General features: G+C 37.4%; 1 pseudogene; it reads right to left on the reverse strand.

Moving 5' to 3' along the window:
* Window positions 1-15,501: 15,501 nt before the first annotated feature.
* Window positions 15,502-16,442, reverse strand: LOC126070709 (olfactory receptor 14K1-like; annotated as a pseudogene).
* Window positions 16,443-16,688: the final 246 nt, after the last annotated feature.

The raw sequence follows: 16,688 nt of genomic DNA on the forward strand, positions 1-16,688 counted from the left end.
ACCAAAACCAGGTAAAGACATTACAAAAAAAGAAAATTATAGACCTATATCCCTCATGAACATAGATGCAAAAATCCTCAACCAAATTCTAGCCAATAGAATCCAACAACACATCAAAAAAATAATTCACCATGATCAAGTGGGATTTATACCAGGTATGCAAGGCTGGTTTAATATTAGAAAAACCATTCATGTAATCCACCATATAAATAAAACAAAAGACAAAAACCACATGATCTTATCCATTGATGCAGAAAAGGCATTTGACAAAGTCCAACACCCATTTATGATCAAAACTCTTACCAAAATAGGAACTGAAGGAAAATTCCTCAACATAATAAAGGGCATCTATGCAAAGCCAACAGCCAATATCACTCTAAATGGAGAGAACCTGAAAGCATTTCCCTTGAGAACGGGAACCAGACAAGGATGCCCTTTATCACCGCTCTTATTCAACATCGTGTTGGAAGTCTTAGCCAGGGCAATTAGGCTAGACAAAGAAATAAAAGGTATCCGGATTGGCAAGGAAGAAGTAAAGTTATCACTATTTGCAGATGACATGATTATATACACAGAAAACCCTAAGGAATCCTCCAGAAAACTATTGAAACTAATAGAAGAGTTCGGCAGAGTCTCAGGTTATAAAATAAACATACAAAAATCACTTGGGTTCCTCTACATCAACAAAAAGAACAGCGAAGAGGAAATAACCAAATCAATACCATTCACAGTAGCCCCCAAGAAGATAAGATACTTAGGAATAAATCTTACCAAGGATGTAAAAGACCTATACAAAGAAAACTACAAAGCTCTACTACAAGAAATTCAAAAGGACATACTTAAGTGGAAAAACATACCTTGCTCATGGATAGGAAGACTTAACATAGTAAAAATGTCTATTCTACCAAAAGCCATCTATACCTTTAATGCACTTCCGATCCAAATTCCAATGTCATATTTTAAGGGGATAGAGAAACAAATCACCAATTTCATATGGAAGGGAAAGAAGCCCCGAATAAGCAAAGCACTACTGAAAAGAAGAAGAAAGTGTGAGGCCTCACTTTACCTGATTTCAGAACCTGTTATACAGCCACAGTAGTCAAAACAGCCTGGTACTGGTACAACAACAGGCACATAGACCAATGGAACAGAATTGAGAACCCAGACATAGATCCATCCACGTATGAGCAGCTGATATTTGACAAAGGACCAGTGTCAATTAACTGGGGAAAAGAAAGCCTTTTTAACAAATGGTGCTGGCATAACTGGATATTCATTTGCAAAAAAATGAAGCAGGACCCATACCTTACACCATGCACAAAAACTAACTCCAAGTGGATCAAAGACCTAAACATAAAGACTAAAACGATAAAGATCATGGAAGAAAAAATTGGGACAACCCTAGGAGCCCTAATACAAGGTATAAACAGAATACAAAACATGACCAAAAATGATGAAGAGAAACCAGATAACTGGGAGCTCCTAAAAATCAAACACCTATGCTCATCTAAAGACTTCACCAAAAGAGTAAAAAGACCACCTACAGACTGGGAAAGAATTTTCAGCTATGACATCTCCGACCAGCGCCCGATCTCTAAAATCTACATGATTCTGTCAAAACTCAACCACAAAAAGACAAACAACCCAATCAAGAAGTGGGCAAAGGATATGAACACACATTTCACTAAAGAAGATATTCAGGCAGCCAATAGATAACATGAGAAAATGCTCACAATCATTAGCCATTAGAGAAATGCAAATTAAAACTACGATGAGATTCCATCTCACACCAGCAAGGCTGGCATTAATCCAAAAAACACAAAATAATAAATGTTGGAGAGGCTGCGGAGAGATTGGAACTCTTATACACTGCTGGTGGGAATGTAAAATGGTACAACCACTTTGGAAATCTGTCTGGCGTTATCTTAAACAGTTAGAAATAGAACTACCATACAACCCAGAAATCCCACTCCTGGGAATATACCCTAGAGATACAAGAGCCTTCATACAAACAGATATATGCACACCCATGTTTATTGCAGCTCTGTTTACAATAGCAAAAAGTTGGAAGCAACCAAGGTGTCCATCAACGGATGAATGGGTAAATAAATTGTGGTATATTCACACAATGGAATACTACGCATCGATAAAGAACAGTGACGAATCTGTGAAACATTTCATAACATGGAGGAACCTGGAAGGCATTATGCTGAGCGAAATTAGTCAGAGGCAAAAGGACAAATATTGTATAAGACCACTATTATAAGATATTGAGTAATAGTAAACCTGAGAAGAACACATACTTTTGTGGTTACGAGGGGGGGAGGGAGGGAGGGTGGGAGAGGGTTTTTTATTGATTAATCAGTAGATAAGAAATGCTTTAGGTGAAGGGAAAGACAACACTCAATACATGGAAGGTCAGCTCAATTGGACTGCACCAAAAGCAAAGAAGTTTCCGGGATAAAATGAATGCTTCAAAGGTCAGCGGAGCAAGGGCGGGGGTCTGGGGAACATGGTTTGTGGGGACTTCTAAGTCAATTGGCAAAATAATTCTATTATGAAATCACTCTGCATCCCACTTTGAAATGTGGCGTCTGGGGTCTTAAATGCTAACAAGCGGCCATCTAAGATGCATCAATTGGTCTCAATCCACTTGGAGCAAAGGAAAATGAAGAACACCAAGGCCACATGACAACTAAGAGCCCAAGAGACAGAAAGGGCCACAGGAACCAGAGACCTACATCATCCTGAGACCAGAAGAACTAGTTGGTGCCCGGCCACAATCGATGACTGCCCTGACAGGGAGCACAGCAGAGGACCCCTGAGGGAGCAGAAGATCAGTGGGATACAGACCCCAAATTCTCATAAAAAGACCAAACTTAATGGTCTGACTGAGACTAGAGGAATCCTGGCCGCCATGGTCCCCAGACCTTCTGTTGGCACAGGACAGGAACCATCCCCGAAGACAACTCATCAGAAATGAAAGGGACTGGTCAGTGGGTGGGAGAGAGACGCTGATGAAGAGTGAGCTAATTATATCAGGTGGACACTTGAGATTGTGTTGGCAACTCTTGTCTGGAGGGGGGATGGGAGGATAGAGAGAGAGGGAAGCCGGCAAAATTGTCACGAAAGGAGAGACTGAAAGGGCTGACTCAAGAGGGGGAGAGCAAGTGGGAGTAGGGAGTGAGATGTATGTAAATTTATATGTGACAGACTGATTAGATTTGTAAACGTTCACTTGAAGCTTAATAAATGTTAATAAAAAAAAATTATGGCTTAAATATCTATGGATAAATACCCTGGGCGAAGGTGAAATATTACATCTCTCTCTTGGGTGTTTAGAGCTAGTGCAAGGAGACATGGCCTTATTGATAGATTTTTGTTAGATCATTCTGAATGAGTGGCTTCAAAAACTTATCAATAAAATGATTTAAAGAACTAAACTTTAAAATTACTAGTACAGGAAAGGAGCATTTCCTTTGGGTTTTAAATATGTTAACCTACTTCTTTTGTCTTGCCTAAAGCTCTTTAAAACTAACTAAGCGTAATCCAGTTAAACAAGTGAACTAATTAAAACATGATAATTTAATATGGAAAGCGATGGAACTGAAAATTAAATAAAATTTATTTTCAGGATAAGAAAATTAAAAAAATATAAACCTGGTTGTCTATTAGACTAAAAAATAGCAGGCTGAGAGAAAAACAACTTTAAATGGAAATAATTTCAAACAAGGACCTGTTGCTATTGTAAAGTCCCATACAACTCCCTTCTTTGAGTAATCACTGCTTTATTGCTGTGATAAGCTTTATTCTTTAAAATTTTTAACTATTAGAAACTTTGCCATTTGAAATTATATGAATTAGAATGAAATATTCAACCCTTGCTGTTGTTGCTGTTGTCGTAGTTAGGTGTCGTCAAGTCCCTTGCTAGGAGGCACTATATCACTTCTACGCATCCTCAGTTTCTAACCCAGATGAAGAACTTTAGATAAGGAGTCCCTGTGAAAAAAATTGCAGATGTATCTCTACATTGTATTTTCTAAAGAAACAATCTTTCAGTCCAGTTTATAGTTCAGATCTGATTTTGAAATATATATATATACATATTTTTTTTTAAGCCATGGCCTTGATTTTCTTTCAGGCTATCAGAATACTCCTTCTATTAAATTTCACCTAAACTCCACCTTTCTGCAAAATTTATAGTAATTATTTTACTTTGTTGGTTCCTCTGGTTTTCAGTCTCCTTTATTGCAGTGAGTTTATAAATCTGACTTTGTTGGACCAGTGCTCTATCCCTAGTGGTCTTAGGCTGATTGAGTTGGGACAGAACAAAATGAAGAGTGCAAAAACATGCCAGAAATCATATACAGGATTTTTTTTTTAACTCTTAACTAGTGCTTCATATGCACTCACTTGCAAGATTACGTATTGTGCTGCTCAATTAACTTTTATCTTCAAGCTATTTGTTGATAAGCATTCTTTTGATGACCACTGAGAACTAAACCACTGTACAATGAAATTTAAGGGATAGAAAAGAAGAGTTTCTATTTCTCCTTTGTTTTTTTCACATCTAATAGATTTCATTCATTTGTGAAGTGATCTGAAAGTATTTTAAACAGTATCACCACTAATGCTTAATAAAAGTAGATTTATTTCATAACAGCAAAAAACATATGATGAAAATCAGAAATTAGATTACAGATCAAATGCTTTGAGTTTTAACAGGATCTTCAAGTCCACAGAAGGTTTAAAAAAAGAGGTAAAAGGTATTTTAAGGAAAAAAATGCTCTTAGAAAAATGAGGCAGTAGGTTATTATTTTTTACATATTCATTTATTATTTTTTGCCTTAGTGAATGATTCCAGTTGAAGAGCCATAGGTATAAGAGTTTTAAAAAGTCTTGAAATCTAAGACTAAGGTATAATATTCAGATGCTGAATTTAATACATTAGTTGATAAGGTATCATGTGTGTACCTGACTAAAGCATGGAAAAGAAGGTATACGTTTCTTAAATTTTTTTTTTGCGTCATGTCTTTGAGATGTCTTATTTCTGAAATAGAGTTGAGTTTTTAAAAATGAAATAAATTAAATCTTTAAACTACAAAACTGTGTTTTGAAACTGAAAAATAAATAATTACATAAAGTTTTATTTTATTTTTTTATATAGCTGTTTTGCAAGGCGATTTGGTGCATGTGTAGAAGCCTTCTCTCCATTGAGCAATGACTGACTGTGATGGTAAGTTTGTGTGTCAAGTTGGCTGGGCCATGATTCAAATGGTGAGGTAGTTATGATGTAGCTTTGCAGTCGTAGATGGAGGTAATCACCTCCATGATGAGATCTGATATAGTGTGATCACCTCTGTGAAGGACAGTAGTGAAGGGAAATCCTCCCGATGAGATAAACTTTGAGCAATGCATGTGATTATTCACTTTGCTTGGAAGGAAAAATGGTCAGATGTGCAACTGTATACTGTTTCATGGGCTGTGGCCAGTGATTTGGAGGAATGGTCAGGGACTTGGAAAGAACATGATTGGAAAATTGGAGACAAGGAGGAAACGCCTCTCCGAATGGGCCAAAGAGGTGAAGATATTTGTGTCTCATGCGAATACTCATCACAAAGTTTCTGTTCCTGCAACCCTATGTTTTGCGGGTCTAGAGGTATTAGTTTCAAAGGGAAGAATGCTCCCACCTGGACACACAGCACTGATTCATTAAACTGGAAGTTAAGAATGATACCTGGCCACTTTGGGCTCCTTATGCCTCTGCATCAACAGGCAAAGACAGAAGTTACCATATTGGTTGGTGTGATTGATCCTGAAGACCAAGAGGAAATCGGATTGATACTGCATAATGGAGGTAAAGAAGAGAATGTCTGGAATGCAGGAGATCCCTTAGGGCATCTCTTAGTACTACCATACCCTGTAATTAAATTCAATGGAAAACCATATGAACCCAATTCTGATATGACTACTAATGGCCCAGACCCTTCAGGTCACCCCACGAGGTAAAGAACCACAACCAGCTGAGGTGTTTGCTGAGGACAAAGGGAATATGGAAAGGGTGGTAGAAGAAAGTAGTTCTAAATATCAGTTATGACCATGTGACCAGTTGCAGAAATGAAGACTGTAACTGTAATGAGTATTTCTTTGTGTGCATCAAATATTTTTGTTTTCTTTACCTATAAAATATGAGATATAAACAGGGCTAGTGCATTTTTGGTTGTATGTGTATTAGTTGTATCATGTTAGGCACAAGTATGATTTTATAATTGTCTTTATTCAGAGACTTTGTATGCTTGAAGGTATGTGTACAGGTGCCAAGTTGACAAGGGATGGACTGTGATGGTTATGTGTCAACTGGGCTGGGCCATGATTCTCAGGGAATTGGCAGTTACGATGTAGTTTGGCAGTCATATAATGATGTAATCACTTCCATGATGAGATCTAATATAGTGTGATCACCTCCATGATGGGATCTGCTGGGTGTAACCAATCAGTTAGGGAGGGCTTCATTGGAGGGTGTGGCCTGCATCCAATGTGGGTGGACTTTCCATAAAGGCTCTCTGGAGATTGCTAGCTCTGGATCCTTCAACTGGGCTCTGTTCATCTAAACTTCAGTTCTTAGGACTTGAGCATGTAGCTTCACTTGTTTTGCTTCTCTACACAACCCACCCTAAGACACTGACAGTACCTAACTTCTGGTACAATTGCTAACATTTTATTTACTGCAGTTTATTTTTCACGTCTGTATTCACAGTAATTATTTATATTAAGAATGACAAAAAAAATTATTTTTTCAAGTGTTCCAAGAAGAACTGTATGAGTGACTTACAAGGGGAGGAGGAGTGGGGCACTTTGGTCTCCTATCAGTTGTTGGCATAATGACTATCATGGTGTAAGCTGAAGGGGAGGGAGGCACTGAGATGTGATGGGTGGCTAGGGTGGTCTGCAACTGTTCTCTCCGGCTCCACATCAACCCACCCATGAGAAGGAATGTGTGTATCATACCTACTAGTTTTCCATCACAATTTATTTTTGATACTTTTGTTTTGCTCTAACATACATTCTACCAATCATCTATCAGTTTGTTGTAATGTGATGGCTTGAGCATTGCGGTGATGCTGAAAGCAACACCATCAGTATTTTAAATTCCAGCAGGGTCACTGATGGTGGAGAGGTTTCAGCATTTTCCAACCAATAAAGAACAGGAAGAAAGTCCTGGTGATCTGCTTCTGAAAATTAGGCAATGAAAACATTATGGATCACAACAGAACATTTTCCAACATGCTTGCTTTCTACATGTCCTCAGGAGGGATCAGTCACTAAAAGAAGGGATTGTGTTTGGTGAAATGAAGACCCTACGTGGATGAAGGAGACAGTCGTGGGATTGATTGGTACAGTAGCCTCAACAATCAACTCCAACATGCCGACCATGACTTGGAGTTGATTAGGCAGCAGCTATCTATCTCTAATATACCTTAATTAAAAAAAAAATTCAAAATCACAAAAAAGCTAAAATGATATCACAAAGAATTCTGAAAAAAACTTTACCCCAATTCCTATTTTTAATGCTTTGTCGCAGCTTGGGCAATAAAAACAGAAAACTGAATATTGATATAGAACTTTAGTCTAGCTTTTGTCCATATCCCATTTTTAATACATTTTTTAGAACAGTTTTAGGCTTACAGGAAAATTTTGCAGAAAGTGCAGAAAATCCTCATATATGTTCACTTACTGTTGCACACAGTTTCCCCTATTAATAACCTTCGGCATTAGTGTGGTGCATTTTTTTTTGCAGTTGATGAATCAATACTTATATACTGTTATTAAATAAAATCCATAGTTAATATTAGAGTTCACTCTTTGTTTTATATTCAAGGCATTTTTTGGCTCTCATGGACTTTCTCTAATTTCTTCAGCTTCAATTTGAACTTGCATATGAGCAGTTAATGGTCTGTTCCACAGTCAGCCCCTGGTCTTGCTCTGACTGATGATATTGAGCTTCTTCTTCTCTTTCCACAGAAGAGATGGTTTATTTCCTGTATATTCCATCCGGTGGGATCCATGTGTATAGTCACCATTTACGTTGTTGAAAAAAAGTATTTGCAATGAAAAAGTCAAATTGTATTGTGAGATATCCTGCATCGTTTTTATCACCAAGGCCATACTTTACAACTACAGATTCTTCTTCTTTGTTTCTGTCTTTTGCGTTACAATCACCAATAATTATCAATGAATCTTGATTGCATATTTGATCAATTTCAGACTGTAGAATTTGGTAAAAACAATTAATTTCTTCATTTTTGGCCTTAGTGATTGGTGTGTAAATTTGAATAATAGTTGCATTAACTGGTCTTTCTTGTAGGCATATGGATGTTATCCTTTCACTGATAGTGCTGTACTTCAGGGTAGATCTTGAAATGTTCTTTCTGATGATGAATGTGATGCCATTGCCCTTCAATTTGTTATTTCTGGCATAATTTTTTTTTGGCATAATAGACCATATGATTATCTGTTTCAAAATGGCCAGTACCGGTTCATTTCAGCTCACTAATGCCTAGGATATCTATATTTATGCACTCCATTTCACTTTTAATGACTCCCAATTTTCCTAGATTCATACTTTGTACATTCCACATTTCATTAGAATTTACAGACCATCTCAAGAATAGATTTGACACCGTGATCACAAATGGCCTAAGACCAGCAGAAGAATTCTGGAATATCTATCATCAAGGACATCATACATGAAGAAAGCAAGAGATCAGTAAAAAATGGGAAAGTAGAAAAGACCAAAGTGGATGTCAGAAGAGACTCTGAAACTTGCTCTCAAATGGAGAGTAGCTAAAACAAACAAAAGAAATGATGAAGCAAAAGAGCTGAACATAAGATTTCAAAGGACAGCTCAAGAAGACAAAGTGTTGTAACGGAATGTGCAAAGACCTAGAGTTATAAAACCAAAAGAGAAGAACATGCTTAGCGGTTCTCAAGCTGAAAGAATTGAAGAAAAATTTCAAGCCATGTGTTGCAATTTTGAAGGTTTCTACAGGGAAAATATGGTATTTTCTGTCACCTCATATGCATGCAGAAACCCTGGTAGCATCATGGGTAAGGGCTACAGCTGCTAACCAAAAGGTCAGCAGTTCAAATCTACTAGGTGCTCCTTGGAAACCCAATGGGGTGGTTCTACTCAATCCTATAGGTTAGCTAGGAGTCGGAATTGACTGTTTCATATGCAAACGAAAGCGGGACAATGAATGAAGAAGACCAAAGAAGAATTGACTCCTTTGAATTACAGTGTTGGCAAAGAATACTGAATATACCGTGGACTGCCAGAAGAATGAACACATCTGTCTTGCTAGAAGTATAGCAACAGTGCTCCTTGAAAGCTAGGATGGCGAAACTCCTTCTCACATATTTTGGACATGTTGTCAGGAGGGACCAGTCCCTGAAGAAGGACATCATGCTTGGTTAAGTAGAGGGTCTTGAAAAAAGAGGAAGATCCTCAATGAAATGGATTGACACACTGGGTACCACAATGGGCTCAAGCTAACAAAAATTGTGAGGACGGGGCGAGACCGGGCACTGTTTCATTCTTTTGTACATGGAGTTGCTTAGTCGGAAATGACTCATGTCACCTAACTACAAAAACTTTACGTTACACAGTCCTGTAAGTTTTGACAAATACTTAACACCATGTATTTGGCAAATTATAATATCATGCAGAGTAGTTTCACTGGCTTTTACAATGTTCCTTGATCCACCTATTCCTCTCTTTCCTTTTCCCCTGTGAACCTCTGGCAACCACTGATCTTAATACTCTCTATATTTTTGTCTTTTCTGAAATGTCATAGAGATAGAATCATATAGTATGTAGCTTTTTCACAAAAACTTCTTTCACTAAGTAATATGCATTTAAGGTCTGTCTATGTCTTTTTATAAAGAGCCCTGGTGGCACAATGGTTAAGCACTCAGCTGGTAACTGAAAGGTATGAGCTGATCAAATGGAAAAATATTCCACGTTGTAAGATAACAAGTCTCATCCAGTTCTAAGTTAGATTGTTAATATAATACAATACCAATAAAAATTCAATGAACTTTTCTTGTTGAGCTAGACAAATAATCCTAAATATCACTTGGAAAAATACATACACAAGATTAGCTAGGAAAACACTGAACAGGAAGAGTTATGAGGGAGGGCTTTCTCTTCCAAATATTGAAAATAATTCAAAGACTGTAATAAAACAGTGAACTATAGGTGCATGTGTAAAAGTAGAAGAAAAGAACAGAACAAATGAAAGGAGAGAAGACAGTGGAATAGCAAAGAAACTTAGATCCTACTTCAGGTAGAAATCTAACATATGGTTCAAACGGTGTTGCAAATCACTGTGGCAAAGATAATCTTTGATACAAATGATGTTAGAACAATTCTATAGTCATTTGCCAAAAGTAAAACTAGATCTCTTACTCGTGTCACTTACAAGAAGATAAGAACAACAAATGAATCAGAGTTCTCAGTGTAAAAATTGAAATGATACAAATAATGCAGTTAAAAATGGTAGAATTTCTCTATTAGCTGGGGAAAGGCCTTCTGACCAAGACCCAAAATGCACATGCAGTAGGAGAATAGTTTGATAAACCTGCCTACATAAAAATAAATGCATGAGGAAAAATATCAAAGACAAATATCAAGCCAAGAGAATATATCTGTAATGTGTATCACTCATAAATGGGTTAACATCTTTAACGGAAGCAGGTCAGCAGACCTTTCTTCTGAATCAGTGCTGAGCGGGTTTGAAGCCATACCATCTTTAGGTTAGTAATGGAGTGTAAATCACTTGCATCACCCAGTGATCTTTTAATTAAAGATTAAAAAAAAAAATACACAAGTAAAATTCCAGACCAACTATCTATATATGTATATATACACGTGTATGTATTCAAAATTTTAGATGATATATAAACATACACGTATGTGTGTTTTCACACCTTCAGTTTCTGTTTTTACGCAGTGGATAATCTATTTCTGAAATTCAGTATACACAAGATAATGTGTATAATGCTATATTCTGTGTTTTACTTTCTTCCCCCTGCAATGTGTGTTTGTAGAATCTTCACCATAGATACGTAGTAATTGGCAATGTTCACCAAAGGTGGAACATTTTGTGAGCCAGAGCTTGGTCTTCCTGGTTTGATCAACAGCTGTCTGCATGCTGTTAGCATATTATCTAACCAAACGAAGTTTAAACAGGCTCTGAAAAGTTGCTTCAGCCCATCTGAATTCCCCTGTGTTGGCTTCATTTTTGATGTGCAAAGGATACTTTTTACCTCTTCTTATGAAGGTGAAGGATGATGACATGGTGACCAATACCAGACTGGGAGTAACTGTGGTGAAATCAGTCCTTCACATATGTATAATTATTGTACCCGTGCAAATCTGTCTTAAAATTCAATTGAATAGGAGGAGAATTAAGAACAGGGTGATTTTTGCTTTATTACAGTGGATATTTGAAATCATACACATAGAAAAGTAAGGGGATCCATTTTCTTGCTCTATTCGTTAAACAAATAAAAACAGAATCGCAATATAACCATTTAGCCAATCTTTTTTAATCAATACATAGATTATTATCCACTATATTACTGGAAGATGAGCCTCCTAGGTTGGAAGACATTCAATATAGACATGGTTTCAACAATGGACTCACACATACCAACCATTGTGAAGATGGAACAGGATCAGAGTTTTGTTCTGTTGTGCATGTGGTCACATAGAGCCAGAGTGACTCGATGCAACTAACAACAAATCAACAAATAGCCAGTACATTGAGTAATCTAATATGTTCCAGTTTCTTGCTTAAGAGTATTGACTCAGGAGTCAAATTGTTTGATATGACCATGGGCTTTGCAAATTACTAGTTTTATTTTCTCATTCCTTTTTATTTATTTGACCCTCTTGGATATTCACTCTCTCTGTCTACATTTCTATCTCCTCTTTGTGTCAAATTCAAACAACTAAAATAATGCTTTATATTTAGAGTCATCATTGAAATCATATTTCAATCATTCTCTAATGGGAGATGGGGTCAAGACGGCGGAATAGACACATGCTTCCGGTGAGCCCTCTTACAACAAAGACCTGAAAAAAGGAGTGAAACAAACATTAAAGGCAAAGTTAGAAAACGGACTGAGTGGCAGGGGGAGGAAGAAGTGGTTCAGAAGCGGAGAAGAGTTACCAGACCTGAATCCCTGGGAGCCCTCAGGCACCATTCCCGGGAGCAGTTGTGGTGGGCTGGTACTAGCGTTAAGCTGCAGTTTCTGCAGGGAAAAGCATGCAATCACACAGGCTGATCACACCTCTGGAACCAGAGAAGAACGGTGCTCTCGGCAAAAGCTAAGTACTTGCATACATTTTACCGCGCCCCCAGCCCCCAAGCCAGCTTCAGTGGCTGTCGATTTCCCTGGGCCTAAGATAGGCCCTGTTGAGTGCCTAAACCCATCCTCCAGCCTTGGAGATGGGGTAAATTCTTAACTGGGTGAAAAGAAGGTTTGTCAGCTCCACTGACGGGGGAGCTCAGGACAGAATTGGCTCCTCTCCAGGCATAAACAGTCCATGGACTTTGAGTACCTTTCCCCCCTGCATGGACCTGTGTGAGTGCCTATTTCAGGAAAATAGGCCCTTGTTGGCAGACTACAACTGTTTCAGCTGTGCGGTGAAGAGGTGGGTGTTTGATGTTTGACACCGCTTTGCCTATTAAACAGGGTCCTCACCTACCCACATCAGGGGCCTAAGGACTGGTGGCTCCACTCAGGTCACCCAGCCACCTGCAACAGAGGTCCAAGGATAACTGGTACCTCCCAGTCCTTACAACCAAAAACTTTGGGTGCCCATGGTCCATCTGCAGAACCCACCCACCTGTATGCTATAAGGAAGAGGGACACGCTTTCCTCAGAGACACGTGCAGGATGATTCTCAGCCTTCTGCCTTGTTCAGAGTGTGACCCCCCTACTGCAACCAGATACTGGTACCTATAACAATCACCCCTGCTAAGACTGTAGGACATCACCTGTACCACACATTTGATGATCAGCTACTGGGACACCTGAGCTGAATCCATACAAGAAAGGTGAATAGACTCCCAGACTGATATACCTGATAACAGCTCTAGCCATCTGGGGACAGGATCTCAGAGCTCCAAAGGCAAAAATAATCAAGCTGGCTCAGTCAAGGAACCCATTTGGGCATATCAAAACAAACAAAGCAAGAAGCTACAACGCAGTAAGCAAACATAAAATAAACTAATACAATAACTTCTAGATGGCTCAGAGACAACACTCACTATCAAGTCAGGTAAAGAAACAGACCGTGATCACCTCAACAAGCTCTCAAAACAAAGAATCAAGGGATCTTCTAGATGATAGCGCCTTCCTGGAATCACCAGATGCAAAATACAAAAGATTAATATACAGAACCCTTCAATCATTCTCCAATGTAAAAAAAAAGCTGATAATCTGTGACAAGTACAGCTATTGGGGCTCTGTTAAGGAAAAATGCATGTAAGTTCTTATAGGGATGTCTAGCACATAATTACTTGTGGTTGTTATTATTGTTATTAATAACAGTTCTTATGTATGACAGTCTCTAAAGAGCTGTGTGGTGCACATCAAAAGTCAACAAAATGTGCATATATGTATCTATTCCAGATCAGGATTGTCCAATAGGAATACATGCAAGATATATACATGTGTAATTTTAAATTTTAGTAACTATATTAAAAAATTTAAAAGAAACAATTTGAAATTATTTTAATAATATATTTTAACTCAGTGTATGTAAAATATAATTTAAATAATAAATATTTATAAACAATTATTGTTGAGAAATTTTGCACTCTTTTATAAAAATTCTTAGAAACCCATTTAGAGAAACTCGTTTTGAGCACAAAACTTTCACTGGAAGCACTTAACTTGTCTTTAGATTTCATGAAGTTTTCAGTTAAAAAGTATATTCACATAGCCAAGTTGTTCCAAAGGTACTTTAAAATTTTTCAATAATTGAGTTGAGTATCAGTTTTTAAATTAAAATCAGTCAATTTCTTTGTCATATTATCCACATGTAAAGTGCTCAAGGACAACATGTGTTTAGCGGTACCATATTTGCTAGCACAGTTCTAGATAGCTCTGGTTTTACAGTTTACTTCTAATTATAGAATTTCTACCCCTAATTAAACTATTTTTATTCTTAAAGGAGTGTTTTCTGAGAGCTTATGATTTTATGCCCCTTTTGTGTGTTTTTCCATGTCCTTTCTGGTTGTATGTTTTGACGTTATGATGTACGAAATCATTATTTCAATAAAAGTGTTTTTTAATTTGTAAAATAAAATAAAAAATATTTGTAATCTTCTTAATCATCTTTTTGCATTATCATATTGCTCGTCCTCTGAAATGCAGCCAATGTCATTTGAAGACCACTTTTCTTGAATAAGCAAATGACTAGAATTAGAGATTTTATTCAATTATCTACTGGTTGAGTCTTTTAAATAAAAATTTTAATAAGTTAAATCATATTGCAAAATCTGAAACAGTCTTCACTCAGTAATATATATGTATGTATATGTATATATATATAGTCGCATATCTATGATATAAAGAGATAAAAAACCATATCACATGTCACATGGTTAAAGATAGCATTTGAAATAAAATAATAAATAAATCTGTTTTACACCACACCTAAGTATGCATCTTTAGGGTATTGCAAATATTACGTGATGTTGACAGTCTGGGAAAAGTAGAAAGTGGGATTTGTCACAATGGCAGAAGCAGTGCAGAGGATGCTTTCAGAAATTCCAATGAATTATAAAAACAAGTAACTCAATGTCAGGAATCAACACATTAGATGAAAGGAAGTTTCAATAAAAATATGATTTACATCAAAAGAAACAAAGATGCAAAACCATTTTCTGAAATCTCAGGAATGGGTGAAAATTGTAGTAAATGTATAATTTTCATCCTCAAGCATGTATTAATCAAATAAGTGAAGCTTGTGATATAATTAATAGTACATTTTTTTAAATGGCAAAATTGTGTTAAAATTAATAGAGAAATTCAGAAGCTATGAAGAAAGTTGAATCAACAAAATTAACAGATGGAAAAATCAAGGATATTAAAGCATTAAATAAAGAGAATGCTAGGGAAATGAAAGTTTTGGACATATACAGACCTCATGTATGGGGAGCTTCGGAAAAAGAGTAAAACACACCAATAGGAAATGGGAATAATAGGAAAAACTTCATAATTTCTGTACAAATAAGAAATGTAAAGCACAGGATTATAGGAGAAGGCTTACTTCCTGTTAAAACTGATAACCTGAGTTTATCATCAACAAGAATCCATGATATATTGATCTCTAAACAGAAACAATTGCAAACAGCTAGTTGGCGACAGAACAAGAAAGGTGATTTTACTTCCTAACTTCCACTTTGGTTACCTTTCCATTCCTCAAGTGTTTCTAACATTCCACAGGACTTTACATAGAGCTGATTTAACGTCCTTGTTCCTCAGACAGTAGATAACGGGGTTCAAGGTTGGTGGCACCACAGAATAGAGCACAGACACCAGTAGGTTTAGAAGAGAAGGTGCATCAGAGACTGGCTTTAAATAAGCAACAGCACCTGTTACAAGGAACACACCACAATGAGAAGAGGCCGGCAGGTGGAAAACTCTTTTGATTAGTTCTGTCTGGATGGAATCATTAACACAGTGGAGAAAATATACACATACGAGACCACAATGCAAACTAAACATGAAAATGCATAACGGGCCCCAGTGAACACACTGATGTTAATGGTGGCATGCTCTTCAGAAAAATTGAGCTGTAGGAGCACAGGAACATCACAGAGGAACTGATGGGTCTTGTTGGAGCCACAGAAGTTGAGGGAGAATGTCCCACCTGAGTACAAGAATCCCAAGGCCCTGCTGTTGAACCAAGACACAGCCATCATCTGAACACAGGGCCTCTTGCCCATGACAGCCTCATAGTGCCAAAAATAGTGCAGAGGGCAGCAAATGGCAACATAGCAGTCGTAGGACATTGCAATGAGAATGCTGATCTCCGACTCTGGCAAGAGCACCAACAAGAAGAGCTTCAACGCACACCCCAGGAAAGAGTTGAAGTCAATGAAGGTGATGGAGTTGAGGATACATTTGGGCACGGTGGCAGAAATGAGACACAGATCTAAGAAGGACAAATGCCTGAGAAAAAGTACATTGGAGTGTGGAGGCATTGATCAGGAATTGTGAGAAGCATGATGAGAACATTTTCCATTGTGGGCACTAACTAGGTAGATTAGTGAGAAGAATGCAGCATGTAGCCTCAACAGCATCCAACTTTCAGTGAATCCGATGAGCAAGAATTCCATGATTAGAGTATGATTGGTCATGTTTTGAAATGAAAAGTTACTGTTTTTTTTATTGAGTAAAGCAAATAAAGTCATGTTAATATATTATTATTAATTATTTAAGGTTCCCAGATGATGCAAAGGAGTCCTTGAATGGCAAAAATGATTAAGTGCTCCATTCCTACCCCAAAGATTGGCATTTTTAACCCATCCAGAGGCACCTTGGAAGACAGTCCTGGTGGTCTGCTTCCAAAAGGTTACAGCTTTAAAAACCTATAGAGCGGTTCT

This window comes from Elephas maximus, chromosome 2 (assembly GCF_024166365.1).
Source record: "Elephas maximus indicus isolate mEleMax1 chromosome 2, mEleMax1 primary haplotype, whole genome shotgun sequence".
Classification (NCBI taxonomy): Eukaryota; Metazoa; Chordata; class Mammalia; order Proboscidea; family Elephantidae; genus Elephas; species Elephas maximus.